Consider the following 20,463-nt stretch of genomic DNA (forward strand, 5'->3'; position numbering starts at 1 on the left):
GGCTAGGCTTATAAATGCCCTAGGGCAGATAGCCTACTATGAACCTATGAACCTATGTACTGTTTACTTGGATTATACTGTTCTTCCCTCAGAAAACGGGGTTTCCTGTTGGGCTAAAGTGCATGCTGTCTTAAATGCATCAGGAGAAGCAGACTAACTGTTACTGCTTTCAGAAACCTGAAAGAGGGGCTATGCTCAGAGCTGGTTTGGCATTCCCAACCTTTGGTAAACGACTTCTAGTGTACGCAAATACTTTAGAGATTGGCCTGTGAAATGTAATCCTCCAGTTTTGGAATGGGGAAGAGCACCTTGTTTGTTACCTTAGACAAAAATGAAACAAGGCGGAGATGGAATATTCCAAAACTAAGAGAAAGTGTTTTAACAACAATATGAGCCCTTTCTTCCTAGCCTAGTATGAACCTATGAACCTATGAACCTATATATATATATATATATATATATATATATATATAGGTTTACTATCAGAATATAGAGAATATGGAATGGCAGTTACTCGAAAATGCTGTTGTTAAATATGCTCTTCTTAAAATGCTAAAACTGTGAATTAAAATATTCTGTTTCAGTATTACCAAACGTAAGGATTTCATTGGCTGTAATGAACTGTTTTTGAATGTTGATTATTGCGTTACTCAGTTACGACATACTTGCTTTCCGGCATTACCAAATTCAACATTACCATTCAATTATTACATCAAAAAATATTATGACTTTGAATATTATCACTTTGAATATTATGATAGTAAACCATATATATTATAGTTTTATGAGGTCTGGCCACTTTACACCCAAGTGCAATTACTACTCTGCTTAGGTACTCCGTAACTGACAGTTTTATACCACACCTCCTTCTTACCCCTTTTCAAATGCTTAATTCTAAAGCTTCATTCTTTGCTGTTTTCCACTCTTTTCCTTTGTGGTATGCAACACAGATTGCTATCTGGGATATCATCTAGTTAGCCTGCCTACCTCTCTATGATATTCCCACACTTATTTTAACTTTTATTTCCCATTATGACATTGGGTTCTCCTGTTCGATTCTCGGCTGGAGTGCCTTCTGTGTGGAGTCTGCATGTCCTCCCCGTGGTCAAGTGGCATTCAAATGACATGCGTGAAATGGGCGTGCCATCGTCGAAGGCTGGGCATCGGGCTGGCACCTCAGCAGCGTAAAAATCAACTGACAATCATTAGCGGACTGGAGTTCCACTGTGGCGACCCCTAACCAGAAAAAGCCAAAAGAAAAACAAACATTTCCCATTATGACATTAACATCGACCTCCACTTTCCCTATTTTTATACATGGGGTCATATTGGATCGTGCCTATGACATTTTCTCTTTCCATTTTCTCTAATTGATTTTTACATGTGTTGTGCGCATATGCACTGTTGTCCATCCACTGTATATGCTGATATATGTATTTGTACAAGTGTCTATTCCCACTTTGTGAAAATTGTTTAATTCTGTTTATTTATTTATTTTACATTTGTTTACTGGGAAGATCCGACTGGGCATGTCTCCCATTTTCAGCAGAGGCCCGGGGAGAAAAGCTCCACAAAGATTAGTACAGAAAATACAGTAAATACAATACACTTGTTAATAAAGTACAGGACAGAATCAAAGAGTTAATAAGGTACAGTTTCAAGGCCAAGAAGGGAGCAAAAAGTAAATATACTATAAGGAGCACAGTTTGTTACAATAAATAATACAATTGAAATGACATTTTGTTCATTCATTTGGTTACATTCATCAGTGGCTAGTACAGTAAACACACATTAAGAGTATAGAAAGGAGTCATTGCAAGCTTTCATAGAAGAGTAAAGTATATGATCTAATTAAATGAAGCCACCCAGGGTCAGAACAATTACATAACCAAGAACTATGTAATTGGGACCGGAGGAATTTTTTGAAATTATTTTTGTTTTCAGTGGTCCTAATATCTGCGGGGATGGTATTCCATGCTTTTGCAATAAAAATGGAAAACAATGAGTCCTCTGAGCTATTGTTGCTTTTGCCTATGTCAAACAGTGCTTTATTGGTGGATCTTAATAGGCATTTGTTAGAGTAGATATTAAGTAGATCTTGAAGAGCAGTAACTCTATCGGGATAATATAGAATCTGATGGGCTATTATAAGCTTGTTATATGTGAGCAGGTTGGGTAATTCTAGCCAGGATAGTTGCTTGATTGCTATGCAGTGAAGTGTCCTGAAGGGTGAGTCAGTAGCAAACCTGGGTATTTTATTATAACTGGTGTTTAGTTTGTTAAGTCTGCTTTGTTTAAGTTCATGAGTATGGGGGAGGCATAGAGGAGTGTGGATACTAGGTGGGTTCTTGGATGGTGGCTTTACTGTCGTTGGTGAGGTACGTTTTGCATCTATATAGGGTTCCCATTTTTTTATGAACTTTTTTTGTCTGTGCAATGTGCATATCGAATTTCATGTTGTGATCTATGACAACTCTAGAAGTTTGGTATGTTGGACAGGTGTGATAGGAGTGTTATTAGCTAAGAATATTGTGATGGTGGTATGGGGTTTAAGGTACTAGTGCAGGGGTCTGCAACCTGTGGCTCTGGCCATTCTACTGCACAACACACACACAAACACACACACACACACACACACACACACACACACACACACACACACACACACACACACACACACACACACACACCGATTGAGCGATGAACTTTAAATATTGCTCTTAGAAACTTAGAGACTTGCTAGAATAACACAATTTCTGTTGCCATGCATTCCACAAACACAGAGCGATCAAGCTATCCCCTGGCAACAGCAGCATCTCCTGAAAGGTTTCCATACCACTCAAAGTCTTACCACAAGAAATCTGGCCAGAGCCACAAATAAAGGGGAACACAGGAACAAAAACAGGGATAGGCTTTAAATATTGCTCTTATAAACTTATAAACTTGCTAGAATAACATGGTTTCTGTTAACATGCATTTTCCAAACAAACACACACACACACACACACACACACACACACACACACACACACACACACACACACACACACACACACATACAAACACACACACAGAGTTACCTCTCAACTGTACAGATTTTTGCTGAATGTCCTGACTTTTGCTTCATATATTTGGTCTATTTCTCATAAAATTGTGGTTTTCTGGCAAATCATTGGGGGCTGAAGTCAGACAAAAATAGACATTTGAGTTTCAGACTTCATACCCTTCAGAAAATTAATGCTAATGCAAATTAGTTATTCTATCAACTTTCTAAGTTTGTAAGAGCAATATTTAAAAAGTGTCCCTATGTTGGGCCTTTGTGCCCCACTATTTATGGCTTTGTCCAGATTTCTTGTTGTAAGAGGTTGAGAGAGGTTGAGAGATGTAACAGACACACACACACACACACACACACACACACACACACACACACACACACACACACACACACACAAACACACACACACACACACACACACAGCGATCAAGCAATACCAACAAAGGAACAAAAATAGGGACTGATTTTCAATATTGCTCTTATAAACTTAGTTATTTTATATTTAGGATAATAACTATATATAAAACTTTATACACTGTTATCTTCATTTTAGGGGTCAAATAGGTTTTGTGGCTCCCGATGAATTTAGTTTGGTGAGAGAGGGGCCAAAATGGCTCTTTTAATAGTGAAGGTTGCAGACCCCTTTTCTAATGGGATAAAATATCATTAACTGTGTTTTATTGGGGTTAAATATTAGTTGAGAGTTGACTAACCAGGTTTTAACAGCAGTAGAAGACTCTTGTGTCAATTCCTGGAGTTGAGGGAGTGATGGGGTGGAGCAGATTAGAGTGGAGTCATCAGCATACTAGACTAGAGTGGCATGCCAGGTAGCATTGTGGAATTGGTTGGTGAATATGTTGAAAAGAAGTGGTCCAAGAATGGATCCTTGGGGGACCCCTAGGGTGACAGGTAGGAGGAGAGATAAGGAGTTTTGCCATTTTACTGCTTGTTGGCTACTGTGGAGTGGCTGAGATTAAGATTGGAGAGAGCAAAAAGGAGTTTGGGATGGGAGATAGTATCGAAGGTCTTGGAGAGATCTAGGAATACAGTGGATACTAGGTTACCATTGTTTCGATGTTGGTTTATTTGCTTATTTGGTTGGTAATTTTGCCTATTTTAATATGTGTTACTTGTTGTTATTTGCCTTCTATGCCTGGGCCATGCCTGAAAAATGGGTCTCCAGTGCAGTGACCTTACCCAATTAAAAATTTTTATTTGGGTAAGGACACTGCACTGGAGACCCTTTTTTCATGCATGACCCAGGCATAGAAGGCAAAAATAAATGAAAAAAGATAAATTTAAAACAGAATCAATGTCCAGATTTGGGGTCATTATATGACACATGAGACAGCTTGAATGAAGCATTGGAAAAATAATTAAATTTCTTTCATAATTATCCATCCTCTGGTACAAACCTGTGTCCTTAATATCTTTATATTGTTTCTTACCTTGTGTGTATATTGAAAATTAATAGACTACCTTTATGAGCAACTTAGTTTAGCTGCAAATAGTAAATAAGACCAGATCTTATTACGCCATAGCATTATTTTAACTAAAGCATATGGGTTACTGTTTTGTGCACTTTTGGAGAAAATCTGAAAAAAATCCCAGAAATCCTTGCATCTTTGACTTGAAAAGATTTTTTCTTTAGTGGATCTATCAAACTACTTTATTATTTATTTCATATGTATTTTATCTATACTGACATTTTTAGGTGATGTTTACCCTGTCTACCAACCATCAAGCCTTAGCATGGTCAGACAGTGGCCATTTATTTTTCCACTCCAGGGATTCAATTCACAACACTGGCAAAAGCTGACTAACTGGGCCATCATGCATGAAGCTCTAAGGGTGTTTGTGATCCTACCAGCATACTCAAAACCCGACCAGCAGACAGTAGCAGCAACTATGATTTATTTATGTATACATGTATTTCAAGAAAAACCTAAACAGACCAGTTTAGGCTAATATCCTACATAGCCTTCATCAGTGTGATAAAATACAGTCGGCTCATCCATTAAATACTCTGTGTGTGACTAATTAGAGATGCTCATTTAAACCAGGTGCAACTAGCCCTTCTAATTTAATTATCCATTTATTTTCTTTTGTGTTTAGTAATCCATGCCAGCCTGATTTATTGGATTTAATACCTAGGATTTGATCAATTATAATAAAATGAAATGATGCATTTTATGCAGCAAAGTATGTTTATATAGTGCATTGCTATTTCTATGATGTTTAATGTCACTGAAATGCTCTGATATCCTATACTTTACTGGTCTTGAAGTCTGACCTATGTAAAAGGCAGAACATTTGCAGACTGCAAGGTATATAACCCAATCTGAGTTGCAATTTGCAAAAAAGGGAATTTCACTATTATAACTTGTTTTAATATTTGATATGAAGACCACTTAGCTGCATAAACTGATTCTAATACCACCAATATACCAGTGATGTGTCCTCAGTGTTGTGTTGTCTTGCCAAAAAATCTTCAGAATGAGTGTAGATGAGAACATCAAGTCAGTGGAGGTTGAAGCAGAGTTTAGTGTATTTTTATTATTATTATTGATAAGGGGGTTCTTTTCTTAGAATATGTAGTTTATATACTTTTTATGCCTGGCGACAGTGGCATTATAAAAAGGACAGGTGTTTTTATGGAAAGGAAACTTCTAGATCAGGGTCCTATTGTCGCATGTGTTTTGTTGACTGGGTACTGGGTATATTTTTGTCAAAATATTATTAAAAAAGAGATCAGCTTTCTAGAAGAAAATGATGATAGAATAAATTTAAGGAACATGATTATACCTGCTGACTGCTATTATTACAGTTACACTCCACTCCATAGTGTTACACAGATTGTAAGAAGAAACCCTTGGAACTCATGGGACCAGGGTAATAGGGGCAAGTATCTGTCTAAGACCTGCTACTACTGTGTTTTTTTTTTTCTGCTGGGATTGTTGTGCTGCGGTTTCTAGAAAGAAGAGTAGTTCTTATCTCTTCCCTTACTTATTTTATAGTTTCCTAACAGTTGTAAATAGATGTGTGACTGCAGTTTTGATGGACTTTTATTTGATTGAATATAGTCAGAACATTTGAGGAGTATGATGATCTATAATTGTTCTCTGTAGACCTACACAGCTTGAGAGGAAAACTTCAATCAGCACTTGGGACCGAGTTGCACTGTGCACAGCAGTGTGACACCAGTAAAACTGTAAGAAAAACCCAGCCAATCTAAGTTTTCACTGTGTCATACCTGAAACCTCCTGTAAAGGATGCCCATGGGAGATATGCAAATGATCCCTTAGGACATCAAGTGTCTCAGGTACATAGCTTATGAATGCCCATGACCTTTTACTTTTTAAGTCTTTATGGCTACATTCAGGTCAATAAACCCAAACACTACTAACTGTGGGCATGAATGTTTCGGCCTTTTTATTGACCTTATCAGCAGAGCATGTGTATAGTTTGTTTTTACTTGAGAAACACATGGTCTTTAAACCCAGCTGATGCCCATAAACATTAAACATAGGCATGAAGGTTTAAGCAGTGTGCCACCACTGTGAATACAAACCAAGCCTCCTCCTCAGTTAAAATCAGCTCCTGAAATTTAAATCCTTGGTTGTCAACAAATTTCAGTAAGCATTCTCCCCTTATCATAAATGTAGGAAAACCACCAGATTGCAACACATTGAGTATCCGTAACAATAATGTGTGGTCTCTTTCTCTTTTCTGAGTGTGTCCTGGAGTAGTATAAGTTGAATTTAATGCTGCTGCCTGCTATTCTTTTAGTGTTGAAACCAGTTTCATTTTGTTGCAGTTTCCTTGAAATTCTATTGTGCTGCAACTAGTATAATCCATATACTTCTTGAGTAATTGAATTTCTTGCTATTACAGAAATGTAATGTATTTTTTGCCTTAGTGTTTGTTTTGATACTTAACATGTACTGTACTGAATTGCTTTATATTAACATTTGTATTGCTACTGAACTTTTATACTGCCACATTACACTTCTTGCAAATCCTGTCATCCTGCACTGCTGTTTTTTTATCGCAGTTCATACTGTTACATAATTGAATTATGTTGAACTCCTCTGACTACCCTTAAGTTCGAACCTTGCTATTGCATTTTATCAGCTGTTGCATGCACATTTGTGACCAATCCTATCTGTATTGCTACTTAAATTGCTTCTATTTTGTAATATTGGTGTGCGGATTTCTATTCTGTCAGCTAGTCATTCCATGAGGGTAAGGCAGTCCACACAGCCTATCTGGACCTCGCCAAGGCCTTCAACACCATCCCCCACTCTGGAAGCATAGATAAACTTACTAAGCTGGACATAAATCCCTACATCACTCGATGGGTTGCCAACTGGCTTACTGATAGAAACCAGACTGTAAAAGTAGCCGACTCCAAATCCAGCTTCAGACAAGTGACAAGTGGAGTACCTCAGGGTTCAGTCCTGGGACCGCTTTTGTTGGCATCTACTTCTCTGAAGTACAGGCCAACACTAAGGGACTCTGGCTAACAAAGTTTGCAGATGACTGCAAACTGGGAGCCATTATCGAATTCCCAAATTATGTGGATATTCTACAAAAGGTCTTACAGAAACAGATGCTTGGTGCCAGAGCCAAGGGCTCAAGCTTAATGCCAAGAAATGTATATTTATCTCCTTTGGGAAAAAACATGTACTCATGAATTACCACATAGGTGGTAGTACACTAAACACCGAAAGTGTGATGAGAGACTTAGGGACACAGGTGGACAGTGGTCTCACCTTCGATAACCACATCGCCAAAACAGTCAGGAAATCCTTCTATGTGGCGCACCTCATCACTAAGGGCTTTTCATCCAGAAAAAAGGAGGTCATTGTCCCACTGTACTCATCCCTCATTAGACCCATTATAGAGTACAATGCCCCCATTTGGTATGTACCTCTCAAGACATCTGCAACAGCTGGAAAGGCTGCAGAAGTATCTCACTAAAAGAGAGATACCCTATGCTGACCATCTAAAAAAACTCCAGCTATACAATGTGGCATATTGCCTACTCAGAGGCGATCTCTGCTTAACATAGAAGGCCATGTCAAACCCTGAGCTGTTGGACATGCCCCACTTAAAGAAATCCCAATCCCTCAGAGCCACACACTCCAGGGATCTTAACCTTGTCATCACAATGAACAAAACATGCTGGAGCGATAGGTTCATGACCCAGGGACTCCCCATACTCTGGAATAGACTGCCCATACATGTCAAGCAGAGCGCCTCCTTGGCCCTCTTCAAAAGGAACCTTGACGATTGGATGGGAGATAGGAAATTCACCCCAGAGAACATGTCAGTTGCCCTGCTAGACAGGGGTCCAGGGAAGTAAATATTGTGGGAAGAAATATCCAAGGAATTGTTATGGCTAGGCTTGTATAGGCCCTAGGGACGATAGCCTAGTACCAACCTATGAACCTATGACCATTACCTGCGGTGAAGTTATACAATGCTATTATCTGTAACTGTGTTGTGGTATATTGACTACTGCCTTAATGGGGATCGTTTCATTTATAATACTGCACTGTGCATAAGTACAAGCCACTATTATAGGTGATACTGTAGTGGTTATTATAGATTCTGTAGTACTTTTCTGTGGTTTTGGCTTACTTATGACTAGAACCTAACACAGATCTGTTGTGTCTGAGTATCTCTTAGATCCTGCTTATGAATCCATTTATTAGCCTTTTCCTAACAGCATACTGTAGAAGTTAAATATAGCTTACCCTATAATTTTTAAAAAAACTTGTATTATACTGTTCTTAATAGTGTACTGCACTGGTTAAATTTAGCTTTCTCTATAGTTTTAGAAATCCTGACTTTCATTCCATGGTAGGTATAATACACATGTTATACCAGGTACAATTGTATAATTTCCCATTAACACTAGAGCTTATAACCATTGTACCTTGGAAAGCAAAGAGCAGTATCTCCATATTTTGGTGACCTTATTTGGCACCCCCTCAACTTTAAAGGTGAGGACCAAAAAAAGAAAGAAAGAAAAGAAAATAGGGAGGAGAGGGCAAAAATATTTGTTTAAAATATGTACAAACTACTTGCTCATCCTGTACCACACACAAAGCTCTAAAACACTTCCGTCCTGACCACAGATGTACTAATGGCATTAATGTCTGAATGCTGCTAGTGCACTACTGAACAATAAGCATCACTCAATCATGCACCCTTAACCTTGCACCCAGGACAGCTGTCCCCTTCGCTTTATCCTAGCTATGCCTCTGGGTATAACTTTGGGTGTCAGAAATGCGCATACTTCACATTATTAATGCCATTATTTTTCAGTTTCACTGGCCAATATTGGATCAGAATCAGCTGCTTCTCCTTTTGTGGCCAGCTTGTTGCTCTTGTCATCTTCATGCTATGCAACAACTGTCACATACTTACCAATAATGCACTAATGTTATCCAACAATGACAAAGTCAGTAAGTACTTCTCAAACAGGAGGCTAAGCTCTCACCCCCTTTGTTAAATAGCACGCCCATACTGCATAGTGTGCCATCATTCCCTAAGTCAGGGGTCTGCAACCTTTACTATTAAAAGAGCCATTTTGGCCCCTCTCTCACCAAACTAAATTCATCGGGAGCCACAAAACCTATTTGACCCCTAAAATGAAGATAACAGTGTATAAAGTTTTATATATAGTTATTATCCTAAATATAAAAGAACTAAGTTTATAAGAGCAATATTGAAAATCAGTCCCTATTTTTGTTCCTTTGTTGCTATTGCTTGATAGCTGTGTGTGTGTGTGTATGTGTGTGTGTGTGTGTGTGTGTGTGTCTGTGTGTGTGTGTGTGTGTGTGTGTGTGTGTGTGTCAACCTCTCTCAACCTCTTACAACAAGAAATCTGGACAAAGCCATAAATAGTGGGGTACAAGGGCCCAAAATAGGGACACTTTTTAAATATTGCACTTACAAACTTAGAAATTTGATAGAATAACATATTTTGCATTAGCATGCATTTTCTGAAGGGTATGAAGTCTGAAACTCAAATGTCTATTTTTTTACTTCAGCCCCCAATGATTTGCCAGAAAACCTCAATTTTATGAGAAATAGACCAAAAATATGAAGCAAAAGTCAGGACATTCAGCAAAAATCTGTACAACTGAGAGGCAACTCAGTGTGTGTGTGTGTGTGTGTGTGTGTGTGTGTGTGTGTGTGTGTGTGTGTGTGTGTGTGTGTGTGTGTGTGAGTGTGTGTGTGTGTGTGCGTGCGTGTGAGTGTGTGTGTGTGTGTGTGTGTGTGTGTGTGTGTGTGTGTCGTGTGTGTGTGTTTGGAAAATGCAGGTTGACAGAAACCATGATATTCTAGCAAGTTTATAAGTTTATAAGAGCAATATTTAAAGTCTGTCCCTGTTTTTGTTCCTGTGTTCCCATTTATTTGTGGCTCTGTCCAGATTTCTTGTGGTAAGACTTTGAGTGGTATAGGTTCATAGGTTCATAGGTAGGTACTAGGCTATCAGCCCTGGGGCCTATACAAGCCCAGCCAAGAAGGTACCCTGGCTTTTGCCACCCAAGAAAATTATTTACCTGTGCCACTGCCGTGCAGAGCCACAGAGGTGATCCCCGGGGTGAATTTCCTATTTCCCATCCAATCATCAAGATTTTTCTTGAAGAGTGCTAATGAGGAGCTTTGTTTGATATAAATAGGCAGTTTATTCCAGAGTATGGGAGGTCTCTGGGACAGGAATCTATCCCTGCGGCATGTTCTGTTTATTGTTGTGACAAGGTTTAGGTCCCTAGAGCATGTAGCTTGGAGGGATTGGGATTTCTTTAAGTGGAGCATGTCCAACAGCTCTGGGTTTGACATAGCTTTGTATGTTAGGCAGAGATCACCTCTGAGTAGGCGATATGCGACGGAGTAAAGCTGGAGTTTTTTGAGATGGTCTGTGTAAAGCATCTATTTGAGGCCAGTAATCCTCTTTGTGAGGTATTTCTACAGCCTTTCCAGTTGTTGGAGATGTCTTGTGAGGTACATACCAAAAGAGGTGTTGTACTCTATAATGGGTCTAATGAGTGATGAGTAGAGGGGAACAATGACCTATTTTTTTCTGGATGAGAAACCTTTTGTAATGAGGTGTGCCACATAGAAGGATTTCCTGATTACTGTGGCGATGTGATTATCAAAAGAGAGACTACTGTCCACCTGTGTCCCAAGGTCTCTTATCACACTTTCAGTGTTAAGTATTCTACCGCCTATGTTGTAGTTCATGGGTGCAGAGTTTTTACCAAAGGGAATGACAATGCACATTTTGGCATTGATCTTGAAACCATGGCTTTGACACCAGGCATCTGTCTCAGTGAGGACCTTTTGTAGGATGTCCACATCATTAGGAGTTTCGATTATGGCTCCTAGTTTGCAGTCATCTGCGAACTTCATTAGCCAAAGACCTTCTGTGTTAGCCTGTACTTCACAGAAGTAAATACCAAACAGGAGAGGACCCAGGACTGAACCCTGTGGTACTCCACTTGTCACTGGTCTGAAGTCGGATTTGGAGTCTGCTACTTTCACAGTGTGGGTTCTGTCAGTGAGCCAGTTAGCAACCCATCTTGTGACATAGGGATTTATACCTAGTTTAGTGAGTTTATCTATAATTCCAGAGTAGGGGATGGTGTTGGAAGCCTTGGCAAGATCTAGATAGACTGTGTGAACCACCTTACCCTTGTCTACGGCTTTGGTGACTGCTTCAGTGAAGTCTATCAGGTTTAGGAGACATGATCTGCCATTTAGAAACCCGAACTGGGTGGGATCCAGAGTTTGGAGATTACCAATGTCTTTGTTTATAAGTTCCATGATGATACGTTCCATGGCCTTGCAGACCAGGCTCATCAGGCTAATGGGGCGGTAGTTCCCGGGGTCTGTGGTGACTCTCCCCTTGTGGAGTGGGATAGCTGTTGCTGTGCGCCATCAGCAGGCACAAAGCCTGAGGTGAGACTATGATTGAACATGGTACTTAGGTGGGGTGCCAGTTCGTTCTGTAATTCGTGTAGAACGCAGCTTGGGATGTTGTCTGGTCCCATGGATGCTGTGTTCTTGGCTTTGGAGGGTGTGTTTTTTTACCTGTTCAGCCATGATTACAGGAACTTTGCATTCTTCCGGTATAGAGATGGGCTCTTTAGGGGGTGAGAGGGGGGTAAAGTTAGCACTGAACCTATCTGCCAGGATGTTGGCAATATCAGTTGGGTCTATATATTTAGTGCCATTGTGCTGTAACTCAGAGCAGATCTGAGTGTTGCCATTGAGATTCTTGATATAGCTATAGAATGCGTTGTGGTTGTCTTTAGAATCAGTGGCGATTTTGTTTTCATAACTAGCTTTGGAGGATTTTATCAGGGATCACAGCTTCTTACTGAGGCTGACCAGGGAGCTCCTCCACCCGTGGGATTTTACTCTCTTTTGCAAGAGTTTCTTCCTTCTGTTGTACAGTTTGTTTATGGCAGGGGACCACCAGATTGGCTTCCTTTTTTTGGAGGATAGCGTCTTGGCTCTGTTTGGGATAGCACGATCCATGCACTCATGTAAGTGCTTATAAAGTGCAATTGTGTAGGATTCAGTAGTCGTAATTGTATTGTTCATCTGCATGGGTGTCATGAAGTTCGCCACTTCTGTCTTAAGAAGCATGAAGTTGGCTTTGGAGACATTTTTTACCATGGTTTCCTTAATGGGGGGTGGAGGCAGGATGTGGATATCTAGGGTAATTAGCTTATGGTTGGATCGGACCAATGAGGCGTTGACTTCAGGTGTGGAACACTCATATTGGTAATGACTAGATCTAGGATATTGTTGCCCCTGATGGGGGTGTGGATAAGTTGATCCAGGGCATTGGAGTTTATGAATTCCAGAAAGCGTTGAGCGAGTAGTTTTCCCAGTTAATGGTGGGGTAGTTGAAATTGCCCATTATTAGGTTGTTTGGTTGAACCCTAATATTTTCCAGTACATCAAGAAAAGAGGAATGGGAATCCTGGGGCATGGTGGGTGATCTGTAGCAAGCTACAATTTGGATTGCAGGTTTGCCCAGAGCTAGTTGCACTTGGATAACCTCGGCTGCATTATGCTGAGCAACTAGCCTGGAGGTGTGGATATCCTTAATGAATATGGACACACCTCCGCCTTTGGTGTTCTGGTCCAGGTTACATGGCCGAAAAGTGTGGTTTGAGTTATAGCCTGGTAGTGCAGAGGTGCTCTCTGGAGCCTTGAACCAGGTCTCAGTCACTGCACAGATATCGATGTTCTCCATTTTAAGGAGTGCCTTGAGTGAGTGCATTTTTAGATTTAGACTTCTAGCATTGAGTAGCATCACCCTCAGTTTTTGCTTGCCTGTTCCTGTTATGGTGGTGAATTTGTCATTTGAACCTTGCTTAAAAAAGGCACTATAGGGGCGGCAAGAACCTTAGCCAGTATCCGGTATCCCAGGGGTGACAAGTGCAGGCCATCTATGGCAAAGCATCATGGTCTGTCGACCGTGTCATCCCAGGCAGACAGATACTGGATCTCTTTAGAATGGCACCAAAAGCTTAGCCAATTGTTGAAGTCAATCATTTGGTCTTTGTACTGCGGCATCATTCTGGGTGATGGCAGAATGCTACTCAGGGCTAGGGTCATACCTGCCTGGGCTACAAGATCGGAGAGCTCTTCCATGTCTCTTTTCATCTAGTCCAGGGAGTTATGTCTCAGGTCGTTCACACCAACATGGACAATGACAGAGTCATATTTGTACTTGTTGAGGAGTGACCTGAGTGCATGGGTTATGTGGTGGATCCTGGCACCCGACTGGCAGCTGACAGTAACCTTCTCCTTGTTTAGCCTGGTGAGTGGGACATCAGTGTGCCTGACTATAGAATTGCCTATGACTAGTGTGTTGGGTACGTTGTTTTGCCTTATTGGCTGTAGTTGAGTGGCACACTGAGTCTGTGGGCTATGTGTCATTTGGGTTGTGTTGGGGGGTGGAGGTTGCTTGCATTTCTGCCTTGTAGGTCTCTGTTGCTTGAGCAGATTATTATTGAGAGCCTCTGTGAATGTTTTTGTGTTTCTATGTGTGGATTTTGGTGGTGTAGATTTAGTGAGACTATGTGATGAGTGTGGTGTGGTGCAACTGTTTACCTTCTCCTCTTGACTGTCAAGTTCAGTCTTGATTGGAGAGAGCTTTACCTCCAGTTTGCCTAGATAAGTGCATCTCTCACAGGTTGTAGTGTTGGGTGGTAGGAGGAGAGGGTTGTCTGTGTACATGAGGCAATTTCTACATTGCCCCAAGATGCCCAGATTCATCAGATAGACAGGAGAGAACAATGGGAGCTGACCCTTGGACATGCCTGAATAAAAAACTATTTTCCTCTAGATAAGTGAGGAAAGTGAGTACAAGAGCTGTTTTTCTCTAAGCAAGTGAGGAAAGTAAGTACCAAAACTGTTTTCCTCTAGGTAATGAGGAAGGTTGAGTGCTGTAGTAATTAGTAGGTTATTTAGTGCTTACAAGTTCTGAACAAGTGCTGATAACGAATAAGCAAATTCAAGTGCTAAAAGTAAGAATCTGTATCTGGACTAAACTAGTTACAGGAAAGGGGGGAAACAAATGCAAATGTGGGCTTTTAAATCAGAAAGTTGAGAGAGATGGAAAAACTGCCCAAACGGCCAATAACTACAATTTCTGGGCCAGAACCACTCCTTATGCGGTAGATAGGTTACCTAGTGCTTACCAAACCCACTGATAAGCTAGAAGGCTTCCCTCTAACACAGAAAGCTTGTGAGGGGGGAGCTCAGAAGCTTACATACAGTCCTGGATACAGCAAATCTGAATCTGAACTACACTAGTTACATGAAAGGTATTTATATATATATATATATATATATATATATATATATATATATAGATATATATATATATATATATATATATATATGTGTGTGTATATATATATATATATATATATATATATATATATATGTATGTATATATACAGAAAAGTAGCTAAAACAGCAGTCAAAACAATTCAAATGCAGTGCAAGCTAGCACACTTGAGTATGTAGCAGTGTTAGACCAAACAGTTTAAAAAATGCAATTAAATTAAAAATGACTAAAAACAATGCAGAAGGAGTATATTAGGTAGAATGAGGTAAAGATATGGGACTGGGGAGAGTGTCCCAGATCAAATTTACAGTGGGGGCGGGCAACTGAAAAAAACTCCTAATTAAACAACAACACAGGAATAGGGAGGGTGGGTATGGCAAAACCAACACCTTCAGCAGAGATCTGAAAAACTATCCAGTGAAGCAAAAATAACAGTGCACAACTCTGAAGTCAGCCAGCAATGATATACAATTAGTCAAACAACAATTGCCAGTACACAACTCTGAAGTGCTAGAAGAATATACTCAGCTCTGTATATCTCCAGATAGTTTGAAGAGCACTTTTTCAGGACACAGGAAGGCTCCAGCAATGATATGCAGACTTTTTTATTAAGAGGTTCTAACTCTATGCAAGTAATCCTTGAGATGGTCAGATAACACACAGGATGTAAAACCAGTTATACCAACTTAAGACACAGAGAAATAGTGGGGGGGACACACCTTCAGCAGAGATCCGAAAAACTATACAGTGAAGCACAAATAATAGTGCACAACTCTGAAGTCAGCCAGCAATGATATAAAATTAGTCAAACAACAATTACCAGTACACAACTCTGAAGTGCCATAAAAATATACTCAGCTCTGTATAGCTACAGATAGTTTGAAGAGCACTCTTTCAGGACACAGGAAGGCTCCAGCAATGGCCAACCTTTCAGGAGATGCTGTTGCTGCCAGGGGATAGCTGGATCGATCTGTGTGAGTGGAATGCATGGCAACAGAAATTGTGTTATTCTAGCAAGTTTCTAATTTTCTAAGAGCAATATTTAAAGTTTATCGCTCGACTGGTGTGTGTGTGTTGTGTTGTAGAGCGGATATTATTTTTCAAAGCTACAGGGAGCCACTACAGAGGGGTGGAAGAGCCACATGCGGCTCCAGAGTCGCAGGTTGCAGACCCCTGCCCTAAGTTATGTGGCTGAGAAATTTTGGTCCAAGTTTCCTAAGCAGCACGCTAACAAAACACAGCATCTAAATTGTATACAACATGCACACCCATACCACCCGCTCCTGAATTCATCTCACATACTCCTACCAGGAGTCACCAGGTTCACAAACTTAAGCACTTAAGGTCCACAAAGTCAGCTCCCATCCATGGCAATGTTTTGCTCATGTGTGACTATATATTAAATGTGCAGACCCCACCCCCATCAGGCTGGACAAGAACAGGCTAATGGTAAGCTGACTTTTTAGAACCATAATCCAAGAAGTAAAAAGGGCCATTAAGACCATCCATCTATCCCAGTAAATATGAGTATGACCTGGTGGTAGTAAATATGGAGATGAACGATCTTAGGCATGCTATGCAGGGGACATGGAGAAGGACACGACTCAGCTTGTTATATAGTTCTCCAAAACTGAGAAGACACTGGTTTTCTGTACCATTCTGCCATCAGAAAGAGTGAAGGTGTAAGTCAAAGATAAAATAACTGGTGTTCACAGGTGGTTGAGTAGTTCATGTCATTCCAGTGGGATCCTGGATGTGTCACTGTGGGAGAAGATGGTCAACAAGTCTTCCTAGTTCACCAGAGTTGGTTTGCACAGAGCAAAGCATGGTTGGTTGCCACCCAGGAAAATACCTCTATTTGGTGCCCTTCCCCATTTCCAAGTTGAGGTAAAAAAAAGTCCTGTCAGAAAAAAAAGATGCCATCTCAAACCTGAAAAAGAATATACCTAAGCAAAGAGCTATTCTAGTCTACATAATAGCTCTTTGCTGACCTGTGTCATGCATCTTTGCTAAGCTGTAACAAAGAGCTATGCCGATAATTCTTGCAGGGACCAATTACTATCTTTTCTACAGTGCTGTGTACCCTAATAGCCTGAACTTGAGGCACCCATCTCCTTCGTCTCAACCTTGCTTTGACTTTGGGAATGTACCACTCTCAGAATGGCTTTCACATACTAGCTAAAGCTTTTGCTTCCCCCATAGTTCCTTTTTTATGTGTGGCCCTTCTCTTAGACCTGCGAAAGTAACAAATTCTAACTCAGATTATATTAAGGCACCTCTGCTCAATAGTGGGAGTCCAAACAAAAAATACCTGAATTTGTAGCCTTCCTAATACTCAAGCAAATGTATATCTGTGTAATTATGAAGAGTTAGTTTATTGTACTGAAAGCACTCCCTCTGTACCTAGGTTCAGTACTCATCATGTCTTCAGATCCACTGTTACCTGTGGTTGAGTGCCTTAATTTGTCAGTAACCCTATTATCACATAGAAAATCCCTCATAGTCCTTACTGGGAACTTATGGCGGTCCAGAGTGCACTGCTACATCTAACTACCACATCATTGCTAGACACAGATCACCTTCCACCTCTTCTGTTGACCACACTAATTACCTAAATGCTTTAGATAAAATCACTGTCAGTCCCAGTGTTATTCTCCTAGGTGACTTGAACTTCCATGCCATCACCTGCCAAACCAGTGCCACCAATAATAAATATGCCCATTGTGTCCTAGACTTTCTTAATACCAATTCTATTGAGGAAATTCTCAATCATCCCACTAGATGGTCCTATATCCTCAATATTGTCTTGAAGAACATCGCAGCTGCCTGGTATCCACCCTGTGTCTCCCCCTCCCTAGTTGAGTTGACAACAAATATGTCATCTTCTCCTTTAAAAACAGTGATATTCCTCTAAAATACCACTTTCTACCTGGCACTTCTGAAAAGACAACCTGTTACAACTCACAGATGACCTAAATTAATTCCAAAAGTTACAACTCACCAACTCCATCACCAAGCTACTGTCTACATTTCCGATTTCTGCTTACACATACATAGTTGTATTGAGAAGTCTGTCCCTATCTACTCAAAATTTAGTGGTGATTTTAAGAACATACCCTTATGGTGGAATATTCATGCCAAGTACCTTTTAACAAATGAAAAGAAATGGTCAATTCATGCTTTAAATTTCCATTCAAAAAGCACTTAAACAGGCTACCAAATCTACCAAAAAATGTTAAATGTACTACAAGATAGTGTAAAGCTGATTATGAACTCAGGTTAGCCATTTCTACCAAAGGTAAAATACAGTTGTGTAGGTAAACTGCCATAATAATACATGCTCAAATAGTTCATTGTTGCAGTAACCTAAGCTGTATAGGTTATATCCTGCAAGGATATAACAGATGGTCAGTATTTCAAAACTTTAAGGAACAAAAAAGCTTTTTGTTCAAGGAAAACTACATAAAGACAGTGGTTTGGGCACCAACTGTTCAAAGCTTTTTATATGTATTTGTGTGTTTGTGTGCGTGTGTGTGTGTACTTCCAGGAGTCACCAGGGTCACAAATTTATGCATTCACAGTCCACAAAGTCAGCACCCACCCATGGAAATGTTTTGCTCATAGGTGAATGTATAATCAAATGTGCAGAACCCACCCTCATCAGGCTGGAAAAGAATAGGATAAAGGTAAGCTGAATTTCTAGAACTATAATCCAAGGAGTAATGACGTGTGTGTGTTTATTTTTTTTTATCTTTCCTAGCATAGGTTCATAGGTTCATAGGTAGGTACTAGACTATTGGCCCTAGGGCCTATATAAGCCTAGCCAAAGGTACCCTGGCTTTCGCCACCCAAGAAAACTATTTTCCTGTGCCACTGTCGAGCAGAGCCACAGAAGTGATCCCCAGGGTGAATTTCCTATCTCCCATCCAATCATCAAGATTTTTCTTGAACAGTGCTAATGAGGAGCTTTGTTTGATATAAATAGGTAGTTTGTTCCAGAGTATGGGAAGTCTCTGGGACAGGAATCTATTCCTCCAGCATGTTCTGTTTATTGTGGTGACGAGGTTTAGCTCATAGGGATTGAGATTTCTTTAAGTGGAGCATGTCTAAAAGCTCTGGATTTGACATAGCTTTGTGTGTTAGGCAGAGATCGCCTCTGAGTAGGCGATATGCAACGGAGTAAAGCTGCAGTTTTTTGAGACGGTCTGCATAGGGCATCTCTTTGAGGCCAGTAATCCTCTTTGTGAGGTATTCCTGTGGCCTTTCCAGTTGTTGTAGATGTCTTGTGAGGTACATACCAAAAGGGACATTGTACTCTATAATAGGTCTAATGAGTGACGAGTAGAGGGGAACAATGACCTCTTTTTTCCTGGATGAGAAACCTTTTGTGATGAGGTGTGCCACATAGAAGGATTTCCTGACTACTGTGGCGATGTGATTATCAAAGGAGAGACTACTGTCCACCTGTGACCCAAGGTCTCTTATCACACTTTCCGTGTTAAGTAGACTACCACCTATGTGGTAGTTCATGGGTACTGAGTTTTTACCAAAAGGAATGACAATGCACTTTTTGGCATTGAGCTTGAGGCCATGGCTTTGACACCAGACATCTGTCTCAGCAAGGCCCTTTTGTAGGATGTCCACATCTTTTGGAGTTTTGATTATGGCTCCTAGTTTGCAGTCATCTGTGAACTTCATTAGCCAAAGACCTTCTGTGTTGGCCTGTACTTCAGAGAAGTAGATACCAAACAGGAGAGGACCCAGGACTGAACCCTGTGGTACTCCACTTGTCACTGGTCTGAAGCTGGATTTGGAGTCTGCTACTTTCACAGTGTGGGTTCTGTCAGTGAGCCAGTTGGCAACCCATCTTGTGACATAGGGATTTATACCTAGTTTAGTGAGTTTATCTATATTTCCAGAGTGGGGGATGGTGTCAAAAGCCTTGGCGAGATCTAGATAGGCTGCGTGAACCACCACCTATTCTCAGGGTATAGCCTCCCTTATTTTGTGGCAAGAAAGCTCTGAACACTTAATACTCAAAGTAGTAAAGTACTGAGTCTATGCATCTCTCCTCAAGCCTGTCAGTTGTTATGGTGCAGGGAAGGTGCCCTAAGCTTTGAAATACTATCTCTCTGTCATATCCTTCTCAGGATGTAACTCATGCAGTTTTGTCTACTGCAACAGTGATCTAATGATAAACATCTACAAATATATTTTATCAGCTATGTCAGGAAATTAGAAAGTAATGCCAACACTTAGTCTGAGCTGTCTACAGTATTACCCACTCTGATTCCAAGGAATTACCCAATATCCTAAAAATAAATTTAGTTCATAAGGAAGTGTATGGCTAGCTGCCCTTGCAGACCATATTAAGCCAAGCAAATTTTGCTTTGAGAATGAAACCCTGTACTTTGTCTCTTTGAGGAAAACTCCTTAACCATTATGTAAAACCTCAACTCCTAATTGCAGATGCCAAACTTGTTTCTCGGTGCATGCAAAGTTGCTCCAGACA

This window comes from Protopterus annectens, chromosome 1.part1 (genome assembly GCF_019279795.1).
Source record: "Protopterus annectens isolate FY-2018-M chromosome 1.part1, PAN1.0, whole genome shotgun sequence".
NCBI lineage: Eukaryota > Metazoa > Chordata > Ceratodontiformes > Protopteridae > Protopterus > Protopterus annectens.